General features: G+C 47.3%; 1 long non-coding RNA gene across 1 annotated transcript in view; it reads right to left on the bottom strand.

Annotated features, from left to right (window-relative positions):
* The window catches only part of LOC142310313 (uncharacterized), a 30951-nt gene that overhangs the window by 2165 nt on the left and 8039 nt on the right, over positions 1-20747 (bottom strand). The window contains exon 2 of the long non-coding RNA XR_012754123.1: positions 232-413. This is a non-coding gene — a long non-coding RNA (uncharacterized LOC142310313). The remainder of the gene's footprint in view (positions 1-231; positions 414-20747) is intronic.

Below are 20747 nucleotides of genomic sequence, written 5' to 3'. Positions count from 1 at the left end.
AAATAGCACAGATGAGTCTGAACTTTGAGCCAGAACACAAATCACTTGTCTGGCAATCACCGATTGCTCTGTTGACATCTCCCAACGGTCACAGTGATGTCATTATACAAAGAACATGGTAATAATATCCAACGGTACAACAGGTGTAAACACCTCCCCAGGTAAAAGTGGTGGAGCTCTTATCCCAAGGAGACGGCTTATCAGGCTGCCATTGAGTCATTAGATACACACCTTTGATAAACTCAGGTAATCTCTGTACATTCCTCCAGACATCTCATCTCCCGCTGAGGCATTGGAAGGATCGCGCCTCTCCGCCACTGCCCCTACAGCCCATGATAGATGCCAGGATTAATAATCTAGGGTCAAGCCGCCCGGCTGCCGACAATGGAGAGTTTATCCTGGAATGTACAGAACTGTAAGGAGAGGCAATAAGGTGAAGTTGTAACGATAATGTGATAAAAACGCTATTATATTGCTTCAAATGTAAAGATTGTATATACATCTATATCATATGGTGACCAGGTTATACCAGCATATCTTATATCTAAGAAGATGTATAAATTATTACAGCGGTAGATGAAAATGTATTCATACCCCATGAACTTTTCCACATTTTTTCACATTAGCTACACAAACTTAAATATTATTTTTTGGGATTTTATGGGCTATACCAACACAATGAACGTCACAGTTTTCAGATTTATATTATTAAAATATATAGAAAACCCATCTATCATTTCCTTTACACTTCACAAATACTTCCACTTAGTGTTGGTATATCACCTAAAATCCCAATAAAATACATTTAAGTTTGTGGGTGTAACATGAAATAACTGAGGAAATGTTCACAAGGTATTTAATACTTTTTCAAGGCACTGTATATAAAGAAGATGCCCAGGTTATACCAGAATTTCTCCACATCACTATATACAGAAGATATATAACATACCAGCTGTACATATATAATTATATACAGAATATACCCAGGTTATACCAGAATTTCTCCACATCACTATATACAAGATGTCTAACTTATACCAGCTTTACATATATGATTATATCCAGAATATACCCAGGTTATACCCAGGATGGTCCATATCACTGGATACAAGAAGATATAAAACTTATACCAGCTGTACATATATAATTATATACAGAATATACCCAGGTTATACCAGCATGCTCCAGATCACTATATACAGAAGATGTATAACTTATACCAGCTCTATATATCTATATAATTGTATACAGAATATACCCAGGTTATACCAGCATGCTCCATATCACTATATACAGAAGATGTATAACATACCAGCTGTACATATATAATTATATCCAGAATATACCCAGGTTATACCAACATGTTCCATACCACTATATACAGAACATGTACTGTATAACTTATACCAGCTGTACATATATAATTATATACAAGCGATGCACATGTTTTATCAGCATGCTCCAGATCACTATATACAAGATGTATAACTTGAATGGAATGTTGGCGTGTCACAATGCAGACAGGGAAAGAGACAGACAGGGAAAGAAACAGACCGACAGACAGGGAAAAAGACAGACAGATAGGGAAAGAGAAAGACAGATAGGGAAAGAAACAGACAGGGAAAGAGACAGACAAAGAAAAACAGGCAGGGAAAGAGACAGACAGAGACAAACAGACAAAGAGACAGACAGATTAAAAAAAAGCAAAGCCAAAAGAAAAAGAGTGCTTTGTATATGTTATAAAATAGTTTTTTATTAAATATGTAGAAAATTTCCAAAAATTGTTAAATCACAAATCAGTGCAGATCATAACATTACACAATACATTTCAAGGCTGTGGTGGGAAAGATTGATAAACTGCACAGAAAGCTAATAGCAAGGCACCAGATATTCACTCATTTAGAGAGATAAGTGAAACAGATATGTAAACATGCAGGCTACAATGGGAATCCTGTTCCCGGGTGCAAGAAGGCCATATCGGGCAGTAAATCAAACCAAAGTGGTACAGAGATTCCAAAAAGAATTACAAAATATTGCAATAAATCAACACATACTTATCTAAAGTGTCAAGTGCAGCCTCACAGATGAAGGATTCTAAAGGCAAAAGCCCCCAATGACCGTTTCGCTAATGCTTAATCATGGGGAAGTGCAGTACTGATCTGCCAGGAACTTTTTATCCTCCCTCTCACGATCTCATGACAGGGCAAAAAACAGACAGACACAGATATACACAGACACAGATAGACACAGGGAAAGAGACAGACAGACAAAGAGACAGACAGACACAGAAAAAGAGACAGACAAGGAAAGAGATAGAGAGACAGACAGACACAGACAGAGAGGGAGACAGACAGAGATGGAGACAGACAGAGAGGGAGACAGAGAGGAAGACAGACAGAGACTGAGAGAGAAACAGACAGACAGTTACTATCCTGGGCAACGCTGGATACTACAGCTAGTATAATTATATACAGGAGATACCCAGGTTATACCCTATACATATATACAGTAATTAAATACAGGAGATATCCAGGTTATACCAGCATGCTCCATATCACTATATTCAAGAAGATGTATAACTTATACTAACTGTACATATAAATTATATACAGAATATACCCAGGCTGTACCAGCATGCTCCATATCACTATATACAAGCTGAATAACTTATACCAACTATACATACAGTGCAGACCAAAAATTTGGACACACCTTTTCATCTCTAGAACAACTGTTAAGAGGAGACTTTGTGCAGCAGGCCTTCATGGTAAAATAGCTGCTAGGAAACCACTGCTAAGGACAGGCAACAAGCAGAAGAGACTTGTTTGGGCGAAAGAACACAAGGAATGGACATTAGACCAGTGGAAATTTGTGCTTTGGTCTGGTGAGTCCAAATTTTAGATCTTTGGATCCAACCACCGTGTCTTTGTAGAAAAGGTGAACGGATGGACTCTACATGGCTGGTTCCCACCGTGAAGCATGGGGGAGGAGGTGTGATGGTGTGGGGATGCTTTGCTGGTGACACTGTTGGGGATTTATTCAAAATTGAAGGCATACAGAACCAGCATGGCTACCACAACATCTTGCAGCGGCATGCTATTCCATCCGGTTTGCGTTTAGTTGGACCATCATTTATTTTTCAACAGGATAATGACCCCAAACACACCTCCAGGCTTTGTAAGGGCTATTTGACTAAGAAGGAGAGTGATGGGGTGCTATGCCAGATGACCTGGTCTCCACAGTCACCAGACCTGAACCCAATCGACATGGTTTGGGGTGAGCTGGACCGCAGAGTGAAGGCAAAAGGGCCAACAAGTGCTAAGCATCTCTGGGAACTCCTTCAAGACTGTTGGAAAACCATTTCTGGTGACTACCTCTTGAAGCTCATCAAGAGAATGCCAAGAGTGTGCAAAGCAGTAATCAAAGCAAAAGGTGGCTACTTTGAAGAACCTAGAATATTAGACATATTTTCAGTTGTTTCACACTTTTTTAAGTATTTCATTCCACATGTTTTAATTCACAGTTTTTCAATGTGAATCTACAATTTTCAGAGTCATGAAAATAAAGAAAACTCATCGAATGAGAAGGTGTGTCCAAACGTTTGGTCTGTGCTGTATATAATTATACACAGAAGATGTCCGGTCTTACCAGCATGATATACAGTGCTCAGCATAAGTGAGTACACCCCCTTATGTCACAAATTTCCAAAATTTTGACAAGGCTGAGTTTCTAACAACATTTTTTTAAGTATAATATGAAAGTAAGGTTAATATATAACTTTCATTACAAAATCTTCTGTTTTATGTAAATTAGTTGATGCAAAAATGACCACATCCCACCCTGCATTGTGATCGATGCATGGCTCCTACAAAGAGATCGTTTTCATAGGAAAGGAAGTTTGTTACGTCAGGTTAGTATCATGTGAATTTGCACCTTCTATGTCATAGCAGTGGGGCATGGCGGGAGGTCCTCAAAGTTGGTGGATTTGGCTAATGGTGAATCAGTGTGGAAGAATCCACGAGTTTCTGCATCCACTAGGTGAACTTAACTAAGTGGCAACGGCTAATGAAATAATCCCGGGTTAAGGGATTGAAGGGCCCGTGAGTATTGGTTTATGCTTATTGGCCAGGTTGTTTAACAGGTGCCTCTGAGCTGGGGCAAAGAGGCTATAAGGTATGACCTGAGCCAAAGTCATCATATTATATCTGTCTTAAGTTTGGGTCTTCGAGGACCACCCCTCTAAATTTTGGGTATATGGTTTATACTGTTTATCTTACGTTGTTTGTGCAATAAAAGGCTGCTGTGGCCAATTTAATCCAACCCTCGTGTGTAGTCTGGTTATTTCATATGAACGGTGGTAGGGGGATTTTTAGAGGATACATCTCACATGATTCGCAAATACCTTTTGTCATGTGTTTTGGATCATTGTCACACTGGAAAAGTACACATCTACCAAGAGCACGGAGTGATGGCAGCATCTTCTCTTTCAATATATAGCAGTACATCTGAGAATTCATGGTACCATCAATGAAATGAAGCTCCTCGATACCAGCAGCACTAAAGCAGCCCCACATCAAGACATTGCCACCACCATGGTATATTGTAGACACCATGCATTTTTTTGTATTTCACAGTTTTGAGATCACATACAGTTTTAAAGCCATCAGTTCCAAAAACATTTATCTTTTGTCGTCACTCCAGAGTATAGAATCCCACCAGTCTTCATATTTTTCAGCATCAGCCCCGGTAAATTGTAGGCAGGCTTTTTGTGCATGGGCTTTAGGAGGCTTCTTTTGTGCACAACAACCATGCAAGCCATGGCTTTTCAGTGTACATCGCATTTTGGCACTGTAATGTCCAGGCCAGCACCCTCGCATGCTCCTACTTCCCTCTACTGGCAAGGACATTGACGTTCTCACCTGTCTGGGCGTCCTGCTGCCTTGATCCCTGTCCCGTCTCATGCCGCGGCCTCCCGGAGCATCTGTGCACCCTACAGAGCTCCAGTCTGTGCAATGGCCAAGTCAATCACCAGATCTTAACCCAATTGAGCATGCATTTCACTTGCTCAAATCCAGACTTAAGACGGAAAGAACCACAAACAAGCAAGACCTGAGGGCTGCAGCTGTAAAGGCCTGGCAAAGCATTAAGAAGGAGGAAACCCAGCGTTTGGTGATGTCCATGGGTTCCAGACTTAAGGCAGTGATTGCCTCCAAAGGATTCGCAACAAAATATTGAAAATAAAAATATTTTGTTTGGGTTTGGTTTATTTGTCCAATTACTTTTGACCTCCTAAAATGTGGAGTGTTTGTAAAGAAATGTGTACAATTCCTACAATTTCTATCAGATATTTTTGTTCAAACCTTCAAATTAAACGTTACAATCTGCACTTGAATTCTGTTGTAGAGGTTTTTATTATTATTATTATTATTTATTTATAGAGCACCATTAATTCCATGGTGCTGTACATGAGAAGGGGGTTACATACAAAATACGTATACAAGTTACAGTAGACAGACTAGTACAGAGGGAAGAGGGCCCTACCCTTGCGGGCTTACATTCTATAGGATTATGGGGAGGAGACAATAGGTGGGGTGTAGGTCAGGCGGCAGCTCCGCACGGTGGTCGGGCGGCAGCTCCGCACGGTGGTCGGGCGGCAGCTCCGCACGGTGGTCGGGCGGCAGCTCCGCACGGTGGTCGGGCGGCAGCTCCGCACGGTGGTCGGGCGGCAGCTCCGCACGGTGGTCGGGCGGCAGCTCCGCACGGTGGTCGGGCGGCAGCGAGTTCATTGTAGATTGTAGGCATTTCGGAACAGGTGCGTTTTCAGGTTTCGTTTGAAGTTTGCAAGGGTAGGGGATAGTCTGACGTGTTGAGGCAGCGAGTTCCAGGAGACTGGGGATGCTCGGGAGAAGTCTTGGAGTCGGTTGTGTGAGGAGCGAATGAGAGAGGAGGAGAGGAGGAGATCTTGGGAGGACCGGAGGTGACGTGTTGGAGTGTAGTGGGAGAGTAGTTCGGAGATGTACGGAGGGGAAAGATTATGCACAGCTTTGTAGGTCAGTGTTAGAAGTTTGAATTGGATACGGTGGAGGATTGGAAGCCAGTGGAGGGACATGCAGAGAGGAGAAGCGGGGTGGTATTGAGGAGAGAGGTGGATCAGTCGGGCAGCAGAGTTAAGGATGGACTGGAGAGGGGCAAGCGTGTTGGCAGGGAGGCCACAGAGGAGGATGTTACAGTAGTTTCATTTCAAATCCAATGTGGTGGCATGCAGAGCCCAACTCGCGAAAATTGTGTCACTGTCCAAATATTTCTGGACCTAACTGTAATTAAAAAATATACAGTAAATCTGAAATCTGTGATGTGCATTTGTATTCAGCCCCCCCCCTGAGTGAATACTTTGTAAGATCACCTTTTACTACAATTACTGCAGCACATATTTTGGGGTCTGTCTCTACGAGCATTGCAGTTCTAGAGGCGGAAATTTCTGCCCATTCTTCTTTGCAAAATGGTTCTAGTTCAGTGAGATTGCTGTTCACAGACACCTTCATCCAATTTCTAATCTTGCTACAGATTCTCAATGGGATTGAGGTCTGCACTGTGTCTGGGCCATTCACACATATGAATATGCTTTGAACTAAACCATCCATTGCAGCTCTGCCAGTATGTTTAGGCTCGTTTAGGCTGCATTTTGAACACACCCCACCTATTATGTGACAAATTACGTCATACCTGGAAGGAGCCCGTACATTCTAGTATCTACCTTTATTTTTAGTGCACAATCTAGACGCGCGCATCTCCGGAAGTGAATGCGCGACCTGGAAGCAGTGGCCCGCCATGATACGAAGCTTTGGTGAGTACACAGCTTGCGCTCTTATCCCCCTATCCCTTCCACCAACATTTTTAATCGCTGGATCCTGTTTCCCATAGACTTATATGGGTACCGAATTCCGGACACTAACCGGATTTTTAAAAAATATTAGCAGGGACCCACCGGTCCCGATTTTCTGTGAGTCCACCCATCTCTATATACAGAATATAACAAGGTTATACCAACATGCATCATCTAATATATAAATCTGTGTGTGTGTATGTATGTATGTATGTATGTATGTGTATCTGTCTGCTAAAGGAATCTACACCGTCGCATGTACAATCACTAAATTTTGTACAGACGCCTCATTTGCCTCAGGGAACATCATAGACTGTTTTAAGGGGAAATTTTAACCCTGCACTTTACAGTTATTCGACAAAAAAACTGCCTCCATTAAAGTCAATGGAGCTGAGAGCCACAATGCAACCAGAACTTCAGAAGAATGTTGGCGTATCACAATGCAGCCAGGGAATGAGAGAGACACAGACAGACACAGACAAAGAGACAGACAAAGAGACAAACACAAGTAAAGAGACAGACACAGGGAAAGAGAGAGACAGGGAAAGAAACAGACAAAGGGAAAGAGAGAGACAGACACAGGGAAAGAGACAGACACAGAGAAAGAGACAGACACAGGGAAAGAGACAGACACAGGGAAAGAGACAGACACAGGGAAAGAGACAGACAAAGACAGACACAGGGAAAGAGACAGACCGAGAGGGAGACAGACAGTTACTATCCCAGGCAACGCCCTTGCACAGTCACTCCCTTGAATGGAATGTTGGCATGTCAGAATGCAGCCAGGGAAAGAGACAGACACAGAGACAGGTAGAGACAGACAAAGAGATAGACAGACACAGATACACACAGACAAAGAAAAAGACACAGACAAAGAGACAGATACGGAAAGTGACGGACAAGGGAAGACAGGTAAAGAGACAGACAGGGAAAGAGTCAGACAGGGAAACAGAAACAGACAGGGAAAGAGATAGAGAGACAGGTAGGGAATGAGATAGAGACAGACAGGGAAAGCTATAGAGAGACACAGAGACAGACAGCAAAAGAGACAGGCAGGGAAAGAGACAGACAGGGAAGAGACAGACAAAGACAGACAGACAAAGAGATAGAAAGACAGACAGTGAAAGAAACAGAGAGACAGACAAACTTGTAGAAATGCAAAAAAAAATAATTATTGACTGGCGTAGTATTCTGTGTGACAATCAATCAGTTTCGGTCATATATGACCTTCTTCAAAATATTTCACACAGGCTGCCTATGTCAAGGGTCACTCCAATGAGAAACATGCTATTCTGGTATGCTGCCACTCAGGTCCTCTTTGGTATGCGTAAATTTGAGTGTATTTACATTTCCTTTGTATTTTAGGCAAAAAAACCCCAATTATTTTAATCTTTTAAATTTTAAAGATTACATAAAGGAAAAAGGGCAGATACAAAAGCTTGGACACCCTTGGAGATTTATGTGTTCAGATAACTTTGTCCAAGGTTTCAGACCTTAATTAGCCTGTTAGGGTTATGACTTGTTCACTATCATCATTAGGAAAGGCCAGGTAATGCAAATTTCACTCAGGCTTCTTTAACCTTGTGCCAAAAAACAGCAGCCATGGATTCTTCTAAGCAGCTGCCTAGCACTCTGAAAATGAAAATGGTGGAGACTCAGAAAGCAAGAGAAGGCTATTAGAAGATAGCAAAATGTTTTCAAGTTGCCCTTTCCTCAGTTCAAAATGTAATTAGGAAATGGCAATTAACAGGAACATTAAAGGTCAAGATAAGGTCTGGCAGACCAAGCAAAATTTCTGTGAGAGCTGCTCGTAAGATTGCTAGAGAGGCAAATTAGAACCCCTGCTTGACTGCAAAAGATCTTCAGGAAGATTTAGCAGACTCTGTAGTTGTGGTACATTGTTCTACTGTTCAGAGACACCTGCACAAATATGGCCTTCAAGGAATAGTCATAAGAAGAAAACCTCTCCTGTGTCTTCACCATAAAATTCAGAGACAGGAGTATGCTAATGTACATCTAAACAAGCCTGATGCATTTTGGAAACAAGTCATGTCGACCGATGAGGTTAAAGTAGAATTCTTTGGCCAAAATGATCAAAGGTATGTGTGGACAAAAGAGGACAGAAAATTTCAGGAACAGAACATTTTGCCAACCATTAAGCATGGGGGTGGATCAATCATGCTTTAGGACTGTGTTGTGTTGCAGCCAATGGTATGGGAAACATTTCACGGGTAGAGGGAGGAATGAAGGCAATGAAATTTCAACAAATTCTCGATGGAAACATAACACCATCTGTAAAATTGCTGAAGTTTAAAAGAGGATGGCTTCTACAAATAAATAATGATCCTAAATACATGTCAAAATCCACAATAGACTACCTTAAAAGACGCAAGCTGAAGGTTTTACAATGTCCCTCACAGTCCCCTGATCTGGACATCATCGAAAATCTATGGCTAGACCTCAAAAGAGCAGTGCATGCAAGACGGCCCAGGAATCTCACAGAACTTGAAGACTTTTCCATGGAAGAGTGGATTCAAATCCCTCAAAGAAGAATTCAAAGACTCTTAGCTTTTACAAGCTGTGATACTTTCCAAAGAGGGTACTAACCATGTAGAGTGCCCAAACAGTTTTGTTAAGATATAAAAGATGAAATTACGGTAATTATTTTTTGCTTAAAATACAAATGAGATTTTTAACTTTATGCCTTTTAGGGATCATTTCATCTTCAACTTGCTTAACTGTTCACAATAACTAATTTTGAACAGTGGTGTCTAAACTTTTGCATTCCACTGTATGTGTGTATATATATATATATATATATATATATATATATATATATATATATATATATATATATAAGCAAGCATTGTTGACCTTAGAGAGATCAACATATCCACTGCGGAGACACCATCACGTGTTTCTCAACGCAGTGATTCTAGAGCAAAGCCCCCTGGGAAGTATGCAAATGAGAAAGCCGCGGAGACACCATCACATGTTTCTCAACGCTGGCAGCGTTGAGAAACATATGATGGTGTCTCCGCGGCTTTCTTATTTGCATCATTTATATATATATATATATATATATATATATACATACCGGGGTTTTGCTGCTCATTATGGACTGAATACTATTGGAACCATTCAGGTAACTGTAAGCTCTTCATACTAGCTTTCTTCATATAATATTTACATGACACAATTCTGATTCTGGAAATTAATGTATAACCCTCCATGTATTCCGCTGCTCAGATTTGGTGTCAGAGTTGCGATGATATAAATACAATTATATATATTTACAAGAGGCAGGGAAAACGTGCTAAATGATACGGTTAGATTTACGCCTTCTGTTCAATGAAACCTAAAACCGCCCATTATCTCAGCTCCCTTGTCAGACCTCTGCCTGCAATTAGGAGGCGAGCGTGGCCAATTATCAGATACCAGCAGCGAGAACCCAGCTATTTACATGTCCGGGAGTCTCAATGCGGAGCAGAGTCTTCCAGTCAGCTTTGTACAACCGTCTGCGCTGATCTGTATAATTAGCAGCAGTAAACCCCAGAGATGGGGTAGCCCCCCAGGAAGGAGATGACATGGTGTGTTCAATATTCTTGTATACACAAACACTTTCATTCTGAAAAAAATAAATTAAAAAAGTAATAACACAATAGAGAAGATACATTTATACTTCTAAGTGTTATGGGGTTGTCCGGTGAAAACAAGTTATTTGGTGAATGTCCGACTGCTGAGAGAATGAATGGAGCAAAGGTCGGTCATTGAATTTGTTGTAATAAATCCATTTTCTAAAAGTGCCCAGTTAGAGATAACAATTCCCCGTTCTGTCAGTCAATGCAGGTCCCAGCAGTCTGACCCCACCAATCAGTAAGTTATCACCTACCCAGCGGACATCCTCTTTAAGGATAGAGGTAGATGTTGACTTTAGGTCATGGTAAAATCATGATATTTCTCTATGGCTGGCATCGCTGACCAGATCTCCATGGTCCCATCTGTGATGTGTCACACCCATCCAGAGTCTTCTTCCTCATATTTAACTTTTACATAGTGGTTTTTATTTACTGTAACCTAGGAGAAGCATAGCGCAAAAATCATATCAGTGAGAGAGGAAGTAGCTAACTTCTCCTCCTATGGGCGCTGTAAAAGCCTTGGCCACGAGATTGCAATCCCAAACATTGGAAGTGGTGGGGATTAAACAATAACAAGATGCACTCACCACCGCTGCAGAGGTTTTATATCATCCAAAGGTTGCCTCTGAACCTATGGTAAAATTGCAAGACTGTTTTGACGGGGGCCGAAGTAAGTTTCCATTTTTACCTCTTTGTGTAAACTATATTTTTGCCTCCATCCACTGTCTTCTGGAGGGGAGGTTCACCGTGTGGGCATTGTTATGTCTTTGGTTCATGTGGATCCTCAGATTTGGGCATTTTCTTTTTCAGAGGATTATCCAAAATTTACCTCTGTAGACGCTTTTTTTCTGCATCGGGTCTCATTTATGATGAGCTCAATAAGGTTGCAGTTGCTGAGACATCCATCTGCAGGTTGGTTCAGGGTAATCATAGAGGGGAGGACAATTTCTCCCAGTTCAGACGTTGGGCAGTGGACATCTCCTGGAATGATCCAGCTCTCTGCAGTCGGTTTTGTCAGAGAGTTTCAAGTAAGATCAGAGACATGATGGCTTATAATCGATCCCTGTGTTCACTGGAGGACACAATGTCACTGGTAGAGATGAGCGAACCCGAGGCTCAGTGTTCATACCGAACACAGACTTTACAAAAAAACCCCAGACTTTAGGCACTTTACGTATGTAAACCACTCGCGCGAGCATCACTGTGCTTGGGTACGCTCGATGCTCGGCTCGGTGCAAGTCGCTTGCAGTGTTTGAATGGCACGCACTGGGGATAACAACAGCATGATCGGATGTAGTGTGCACCAAATAAAAAAAAGTGGAAATGTATTCTATTTATGGCTGGGTGTATGTGGGCAGAGACCTCAACTGCCCATTAGTGCCTTCCATTCAGGTTCAGGTCAAATCCGGGTTGCAAACCGAACTTTATCTAAAGTCTAGCTGAACCCGCAGAACCGAACTTCCACGGTTTCGCTCATCTCTAGTCACTGGCTGTTCAATTAGACAGATGTCTTAGGGATACAGAGACATTTAAAGGTGTTTCAGTTACTCTTTCCTCTCATTCTGTGGGCACGGATGAGCCTATGAAAGTTTGGGCCTTCCGAGAGGCCAAGGAAGGAATTGAACTGGGATCCCATGCGCATTTTTGCTTGTATTGTGGTCGTACAAATCATGTTATGATTCAGCGTTTCAAGTAAAAGAATGAATTTCTTAAAGAGAAAACAAAAGGGATTTGAAGGTGTAATGACACAGGTTCTAAAGCTGGGTTCACACTAAGCGACAGCGACAACGACGTCGCTGTTACGTCACCATTTTCGGTGACGTAACAGCGACCTTGTAAGTCGCTGTTATGATCGCTGCTTAGCTGTCAAACACAGCAGAAGCAGCGATCATAACGTCGCTGTGCTACATGTGCAGAGAGCAGGGAGCCACGCTTAGCGCTGGCTCCTTGCTCTCCTAGGTACAGTACACATCGGGTTAATTAACCCGATGTGTGCTGCAGCTACATGTCACAGTGTAGAGAGCAGGGAGCCGCGCTTAGCGCTGGCTCCTTGCTCTCCTAGGTACAGTAGACATCGGGTTAATTAACCCGATGTGTGCTGCAGCTACATGTCACAGTGCAGAGAGCAGGGTCCCGCGCTTAGCGCTGGCTCCTTGCTCTCCTAGGTACAGTACACATCGGGTTAATTAACCCGATGTGTGCTGCAGCTACATGTCACAGTGCAGAGAGCAGGGAGCCGCGCGCACTGCTTAGCGCTGGCTCCTTGCTCTCCTTGCTACAGTTAATTAACCCGATGTGTACTGCAGCCACATGTGCACAGAGCAGGAGCCGGCACTGGCAGCAAGAGGGGAGGCTGGTAACGAAGGTAAATATCGGGTAACCAGGGAAAGGTCTTCCCTTGGTTACCCGATGTTTACGCTGGTTACAGCTTACCGCAGCTGCCAGACGCCGGCTCCTGCTCCCTGCTCGCTTCATTTCGTCGCTCTCTCGCTGTCACACACAGCGATGTGTGTGTCACAGCGGGAGAGTGACGACCAAAAAATGAAGCTGGACATTCAGCAACGACCGGCGACCTCACAGCAGGGGCCAGGTCGTTGCTGGATGTCACACACAGCGACAGCGACGGGACGTCGCTGCAACGTCACAGAAAATGGTGACGTAGCAGCAACGTCGTTGTCGTTGTCGCTGTGTGTGACACCAGCTTTAGAGTCTGAAATGATCTTTTATGCATACATCTGGGTTTTTTCTACTAGTGTCTTTGAGTACCAAATTTGGTTTCTTTTCAAGTCTGCATTTGTAGATACAGGCTCCACCTTAGATCTCATTGACAGTAATTTGAATGTGGCTACTATGTTTCTCTCGGATTTCCTATTCAGGTGATGGCAATTGATAATTCTCCTCTTGCTCAAAGTCATGTTACTTCTAGGGTAGAAAATGTGTGCATGAAGGTGTCAGAGTTGCACACAGAATCCATTTCACTCATGGTCCTTCCTTCTTTACCTACTAAACTGGTGTAAGGCATGTCCTGGTTGGTTAAACACAATCCTACTATCAATTGGGAGATCTAAAATTCTGTGAATCACCTGGGAGTTCAAGACACACATCTAGATCCGTTCCTTGAGGCGTCTAGTTTCCAAAATGGGATCCCTTGTAGGGGGTTTCTAGAATTTAGGCACATCAGGAGCTCTCCAAATGCGACATGTCATCTGCTAATGATTCCAGACAATTTTGCGTTAGAAAAGTCAAATGGCGCTCCTTCCCTTCTGAGCCCTGCCATTTGCTCAAACAGTTTTTCACCACATATGGGGTATCAGCGTACTCTGGAGAAATGGCACAACTAATTATATGGTCCATTTTTTCCTGTTACCCTTGTGAAAATAACAAAAATCCAAAGAACATTTTTGTGTTAAAAATGTGATTTTTTTTTTTTCATTTTCACTGCCAAACTGTGAAGCACCAAATTACGCTCCTTCCCTTACGAGCCCTGTCATGCACCTAAACAGTTATTTTTCAATACATGTGGAGTATCGGCGTACTGAGGAGAAATTACACTAGAAATTTTATTGTCCATTTTATCCTGTTACTCTTGTGAAAATGCAAAATTTGAGGATAAAGTAACATTTTTGAGGAAAATTTTCATTTTTTCCGTCCATGTTGCTTTAGTTCCTGTGAAGTACCTGAAGGGTTAATAAACTTCTAACATGTGGTTTTCAGCAGTGTGAGGGGTTCACTTTTTAGAATGGTGTCACTTTTAGGTATTTTTTGTCACATAGGCCTCTCAAAATCACTTCAAATTTAATGTCCCTAAAATAAATGGTTTTGTAAATTGTGTTGGAAAAAGGAGACGAGGCTGATAAACTTAAGTAGATACTGTATGTGGGAAATTATATTTCTTAACTATTTTTGTGTTTGTTTAAGGGCCTAAAAATTCAAAATTTGAAATCTCATAATCACTGGGATCTGTTGAAGCATTCCAGAGTTAAAACCTCGTAAATTGACACTGGTCAGAATTGCAAAAAATGGGCCAGTCATTAAGGTGAAAACCATGCTCTGGGGTAAAGGGTCTCAGTTATTAATGTCTCAGTTATTGTAAAGGCTCTTACCGATATGACCAAGAAGGGTACTGACTTTACTTCCTGGTCTAAAGAGGCTGTTGAGGCCTTCGCTGTTCTCAAGACAGCCTTTCCTAAGGCTCCAGTCCTCTGTCAACCTTAGGTTGATTTGCCTTTTGTGGTCAAGGTAGAAGTGTCACGCCCCGGGCAGCCGAGCTGCTCGGATCCTGACGGTCCGTGGCTTGAGGGGTCCAGGACCCAGGGGCACCGTCGAACAGTTTTAAATGAAATAGAAAAAGAAAAAATAAAGTCCGACTACGCCAGTCGCGGTTTGCGGCCAGGGATAGTAGGGCAGCCGGTACCCACTAGGGATGATGGATGGGGGCAGCGTGAATGGTGGAGCCCTCCACGAGCAGGTCTTTTCCCAAGGGGTTGGTAAAGGGTGAACGTGGAGGCGCGCAGCACAATGAAGCAGTCCAGACAGAGAGTGCAGTTTGATTATTTTTACTTACTGGCTTCATGCCCTGGGGACGTACTGGATTCCAGGTGCGCCCGTGTCCCTGATGGCTGTGCCAGCCATCCTGGTGCCACTCTCCACCTTTGGACTATGGTGTATGTGGGTTCTCCCCTGCGTGGAGGTCCTCCTGGTGTCTGGGTCCTGCTGCAGGCAGCGTGGACTATTTAAGGGAATATGTCCCGGTCCCCTCTTTGCTGCTAATGTACCGCCCCGCACTCGGCTGCAGCTGAGCCACTCGGATCCGGGCTCGTTGGTGGGTGGCTCGAGCGCCTCCGGACCCGGGGTCACTTCGCTCTGAAAGGATGCTGGTGCTACGTAGGGGTTAGGTTTAGGCCGGGGCCGTGGTTTTTAGTTAAGTTTGTGATGCCACCCACGGGTTGTGCTGAATGTAGGCACCACCGCTGCTGTTTACTAGGCCCCCGGGGTCGGTGTTGCGCAGCCAGGTGGGTAGGGGGTGATGGTCCCGGGCCCGGTTGTGAGGGTGCGGACGGATTGCTGTGGTGCAGGGCGGTGGGCGGCCCGAGGGCACAGTTGTACTCACTCTGACAGATACACCGGAGTCTCTGGTAAACCAAAAAGATGGTGGTCGGTGCCCGCAGCCGGCTGCTTCTGGTCTTCCACCCGGTTTGGTGGTCCCCGCCTTTCTCCTGCACCTTGTTTTGTAGCTGTGGACTGCCTGCACTTCAGCGACGGGAGTCCGCTCCCCGGCTGTGTCTGTGTCGGGAGAGTCCATTTGCCCGCAGACGCTGGTCCGTGGGATCTCTCTGCCTGAGCGGTGGCTTTCTATCCCCCTCATTGGGCTGTTGTCTCTTCAGTCGGGACTTGGTTGGGAAAGGACCTAAAGTCCAGACCTCAATCAGTGAATTAACTTAGTCCGGTAGATTCGGGACCTCGTTTCAAGGTCTGAGTACTGTGCTCCAGTTTCCAGTCGGTTCCCCGGTTCGGGACCAGCGGGCCACTACCCTGTCCCGGTCTCTTACGGTTCCACCAGGCCGTCTTCCCGGCTCCTGCAGGCGGCGACCACCGTCTGCCTCCTGGCCAATGGGTGTCCAGGTTACGACCCAGACCCCTATCAGACGGTTACTCCTCTCAACTCCTCTCTCTTTCCTCCTCCAGAACTCAACTCCTTTCTCTCCTACTCCTTTCCTCTGACTGACTGTAGTTTTCCCACCTCAGGCTATCCGAACTCCTCGGTGGGCGTGGCAAACCGCCTGGCCCCACCCCCTGGTGTGAATGTCAAGACTCGAGAGGGGTGATCAAGGTTTTTAGGTTGGCTGCTGTTACCTTTTTAGGGGGACGGGTGTTTGTGCAAGGGCCTGTCTGTGACTACATGGCTAGTCCAGTGCGTCACATTCCCCCTTGGTTAAATGCAGACCGTCCGCGGGCTGCCCGACCACCACCAGTTTATTTTTGTAACTGAAAAGATAAAACGGGAAAACATTTACATTTATAATAACATTATTTACATTAAGCATTCTTTTATGGATTCTTCCCTTGCGGGAGGCATATATCTTTAACGTTGCAAACATATGAAAACACTTTTATTAACAGGAACGGGATGGGACCGGGTCCTTCCGTTTGCCCACCCAAGCAAGCCTAGCCTTTATGCTGCCTCTAAAACCAGGTCAGCACCCCTTTTCCCTAGTCCAGGAATCGGGTCAAGTCTGGGTATTGCCCATACGGGCTGGGTAAAAAGTAACTTACCCGGCAGTCTCTCAGAGGCCCCACATCCAGGGGACCCCTGACCCGGAGGGTTGTCCCCGGTTGCATGGTGACGGGATCTCGGCCTCCTCTGCCGCAGGCCCTTCCTCCAACCAGCCTCTCCGGAGACTGTAGGACGGGAAAGGGTGGTCCGGGATTATTTACAAGCCCAAAAGTTATTGAGTGGCCTGCAAGTTATCGGCCATGTCTATGACAAACGGGGCAATAATGAGATCAAACAAAGTCCCAACGGGGAAGGGCAGTATGGTAGCCGAGCACCGCTACCTTAACACTCTTCTTCTTCATGGTCAGAGGGTGGTGGAGAGGGGCGGATGTGCAGCTGAGCACCCATGTATGCCCTCCTTACCCCCAAGTCTTGCACGGAGATCTGGGACAGCCCCACAGACGACGCTGTCTCTTCTGGGCACTGGGACATCTGGGGCTTGCCGGTTTCATCGTGAGCAGGCCCGGTCTCCTGACAGGTCGGCGGACCTGGAAGGGTTTGCACGGCCTTATCCTGCCAGGGTGTTTTCCAGGAGGCGGGTCTCTCATTTGCCCACACCACAGCCACTATCTTTTGCATCTCCTGCTTCCAGCCCAAGGCCTGCTGCATCGACTCGACCTGTACCTGGATACAGAACTGCGTCAGCTTCCTCTCCAACCACGTCGCCGTGCCCGGCGGCAACCGATCCCATGCCGCCTCAGCTCCAATGTCCAGGGCGGGAGCTGCAGCCTCCTCGTTGGTCGCCCACTCTGGCTCCAAGCTGACAGTCTGGAGGCCTTCTTAGCCAGGCGCTGTTCCCGTCGCGGCCGGGCGGACTGCCGGGGCCAACATCCTTCTTGCAGCAGGCAGTTCACCGCCAGCTGCTGCACGGGGAGTTACCACCGGAGCCTCTGGACCCGCCACTCCTGCGACCGGAGCAGGAGCTGTAACCTCCTCCTCGCCGGCAGCATTCTCTGCGGGCGCCGCCGCTCCAGTGGTCGGCGCGGGGCCGGCATCAGGCTTGGGAGCAGACATCCTCCATCTGCTCCCCCTTGGTCTTTTTGCGGCACTGGGTTCTTTTGCTGCTTAGTTTCGTTTTTCGGCTGCGCACTTTTCTGCCCAGCCGAGTACCCAGGGGGTGGGGCTTCCACTCTTGCGCTCTTTTCGCGGGGAAGACGGCTTTGGCGGGAAACTTCGTGCCAAAAGATGGTGGCAAGATGGCGGATTCTGAAATTTTTCAACGGGTCACCGCTGACTTCCACTTCAAGGAGCACTTCACCAGGTAGGTGATTAGGTAAGTATCCTGTTTGTGACGCCAGAAGAGTCGATATGTACCGCCCCGCGCTTGGCTGCAGCCAATCCTCTCGGATCCGGGCTCGTTGGTGGGTGGCTCGAGCGCCTCCGGACCCGGGGTCACTTCGCTCTGAAAGGATGGTGTGACGCCCTGGGCAAGCCAGGGGTCACAGGTCACCACACAACATGCACCCCACATTCCCTGCAGGTACACACTAAGTCAAAACCGAAATCCTTGTTGCCTTCCTCCAGGAGCTGGTGTCCACACCAGGGGGTGGGCCAGGCAGTTGGCTCCACCCACCGAGGAGTTCACAGCTCTGGAGGCGGAAAAACCAGGCAGTTAGCTCAGGGAAGAGCTTGAGTGAGGAGTAAAGATAGAGTTGAGAGTTGAAAGTGAAAGGAAGTGAAGTGAAGCTGGTGAAGTGGTAAAGGAGGAAAGTAGGAGTAGTGACAGCAAGAAGCCTGAAGTTGGTCCGGTTGTGTGCCCCGGACTGAGACAGCAAGGTTGGCAGACGGCGGTGACCGTCTGCAGGCGAGACTGATTGGAGGTTGCCGAAAGTACCGTGGACGGGTGGTGACCCGGCGGTACCGGAGCGCTATACGAAGATTAGTCAGCACCAGGGCAGGGGCCTTTCGGATCCCGGCAAGGCTAGGAGTCACCATAATTTGCCAAATCCGTCAGTGAAGGGGACGACTGTCTCCCAACAACCAAGTCCCGTTTGAAGGCAACAGTCCAACCGTTAAGGGGAGACATCGCCACCGCCAAGGCACCAGTTTCCCAGGTCCAGCGCCTGCGGGCAAGAGTGGAGCTCCTCCGGTTCATATCCAAGCTGGGGAGCGGGTTACCGGTGGGAACCCATCGCTACCAGACAACAACACATAGGTGCAGGGAAGAGACCGTCACCGTCAACTGCAGGGGACATCGGCAACGTAACCGTCTGAGGGACCCGTCCAACCAGCCGTTCGTTTACCGAGAACTGTGTCGTGTTTACTGGCTGAGTGAGTACCTCCGTGCCGTACGGCACAGCGCTGCCCCTGCGCCCCTGCACCTCCACAGGCCCCCTAGCCCGCCTGTCCACCATCCCAACTCCATTACTGGGCCCGGGATCAACAACCCCTACCCACGGAGGGGTAACACAACAACTGGCTGCTCCATACCATCACTCCCGGGATCCCCAGCCAGAGCAGCGGTGGTGTACACTCAATCACCACAACCGTGGGTGGCGTCACGGACAATAAACAATCCCCACACCCAAACCCCCTTTCACTCACGGGCGAGGAGCGCCGCTAGAGTCCCCGGGATCCGGCCCATCGCTCGAGCCACCGAGCAGCAGCAGGCCGCAGCAGCTGCGGCAGTCGGACCCGAGCAGTGGGAGAGCGCGGCGTCCCCTCCTCCGCCCGCGACAACTTGGCATCACGAACAGGATCTTACCGCTCTGCCGTCTGGTAGAGGTGCGCCTTGGTACTGCCGGAAGTGTCCGGCCAGAAAATTTCAGAAGCCGCCATCTTTGGCGCGAAGAGTACCCGCTCGAGCGTCTTTTCGAGTAGCAGAGGCGCGAAGGCCAAAACCCCGCCCCGATAGAGGAGGGGCCGGAAAGAAGCTAAGGGGGACGCGATGGCGGCTGGCTGCATGTGAACGCAGCTATAAAAGCAGGGACGCCAGGACTCTGCAGTCACCCTGTTCCTGGAAGAAGTCGCCAGCAGTATGTGGATGCCGTCCCGAAGCACCGTAGCTCCCGCGCCGGGAACCGCGGCGTGGGTGGAGATCCGGACCGCGCAGCTCTATCAAAGGCTGCAGGTCAAAATGCAGCTCCTCATGGAGGAGTGGGAGGCCGACATGGCGGACGTGGTAGCGACCGTGCGGAGACGCGAGGAGGAAGCCGAGGAAGGGAGGGTGAGTGACCCACTCCCCGATGCCCTTGAAGGGCCGGTCATCGCGGCTGCGGGACCCGGTCCAAGCCCTCTCGCTCTGTTGCCTCTCTCGCCACCCGTCTCGGAAGCTGTGACCCCGCCACTAGGCCCGCTGCCACCGCAACCGGTAGCGATACCCAGCATGCCCGCCCCGGCGGGCCGACCTGTAGCCGGAGCGCATAGCAAGTCGGAGGTGCTGCCATGGAAGACCCCGAAGTCTGCACCGGAGGCAGCCCCTGAGAAGTCCCCTGAGCCGGAGCTGATGACCCGTTCCGAGCCGAAGGCCCAGCCGCGGAAAGCCCCTGTGCCCATCCCCCACACCTCGGCTGAGGTTGCGCCAAGTTGTCGCTGCAAGACGGCGCCCAAGGCCAAGACGCCGCGGGACCTGCCGCCCAGATCCCTGACAGTGGGCAGCGTCCAGAATGTCCCGCGGGGCCCGACCCGTGCGCTGGAGCTCGCAGCAGCACCGTATTGGGACAGGGAGCCGGTACCGTTGGGCCCGGAGATCGGTGAAAGAGACAAGAAGAAAGCGGAATTGGTGGCCCGTGCAATCCGGGAGAAGGAGAACCTCCGCCAGGCGACGTTCCGTGTCCGGGGACCGCTGTATGAAGGACAGGTGAGGCGGTTTGATGTCCGCCGGGGCTATGGGTTTATCTATGAACCGGGCCTGGAGGCCGAAGTGTTTATAGTCCGGCGGGACGTGAATGCCCACCTGCCCGAGGAGCACCCTGGCCGTAACCTGATGCCGGGTGACATCGTGCAGTATACC

This window comes from Anomaloglossus baeobatrachus, chromosome 5, assembly GCF_048569485.1.
Source record: "Anomaloglossus baeobatrachus isolate aAnoBae1 chromosome 5, aAnoBae1.hap1, whole genome shotgun sequence".
Lineage (NCBI taxonomy): Eukaryota > Metazoa > Chordata > Amphibia > Anura > Aromobatidae > Anomaloglossus > Anomaloglossus baeobatrachus.
This window is presented reverse-complemented; position numbering and strand designations above follow the sequence as displayed.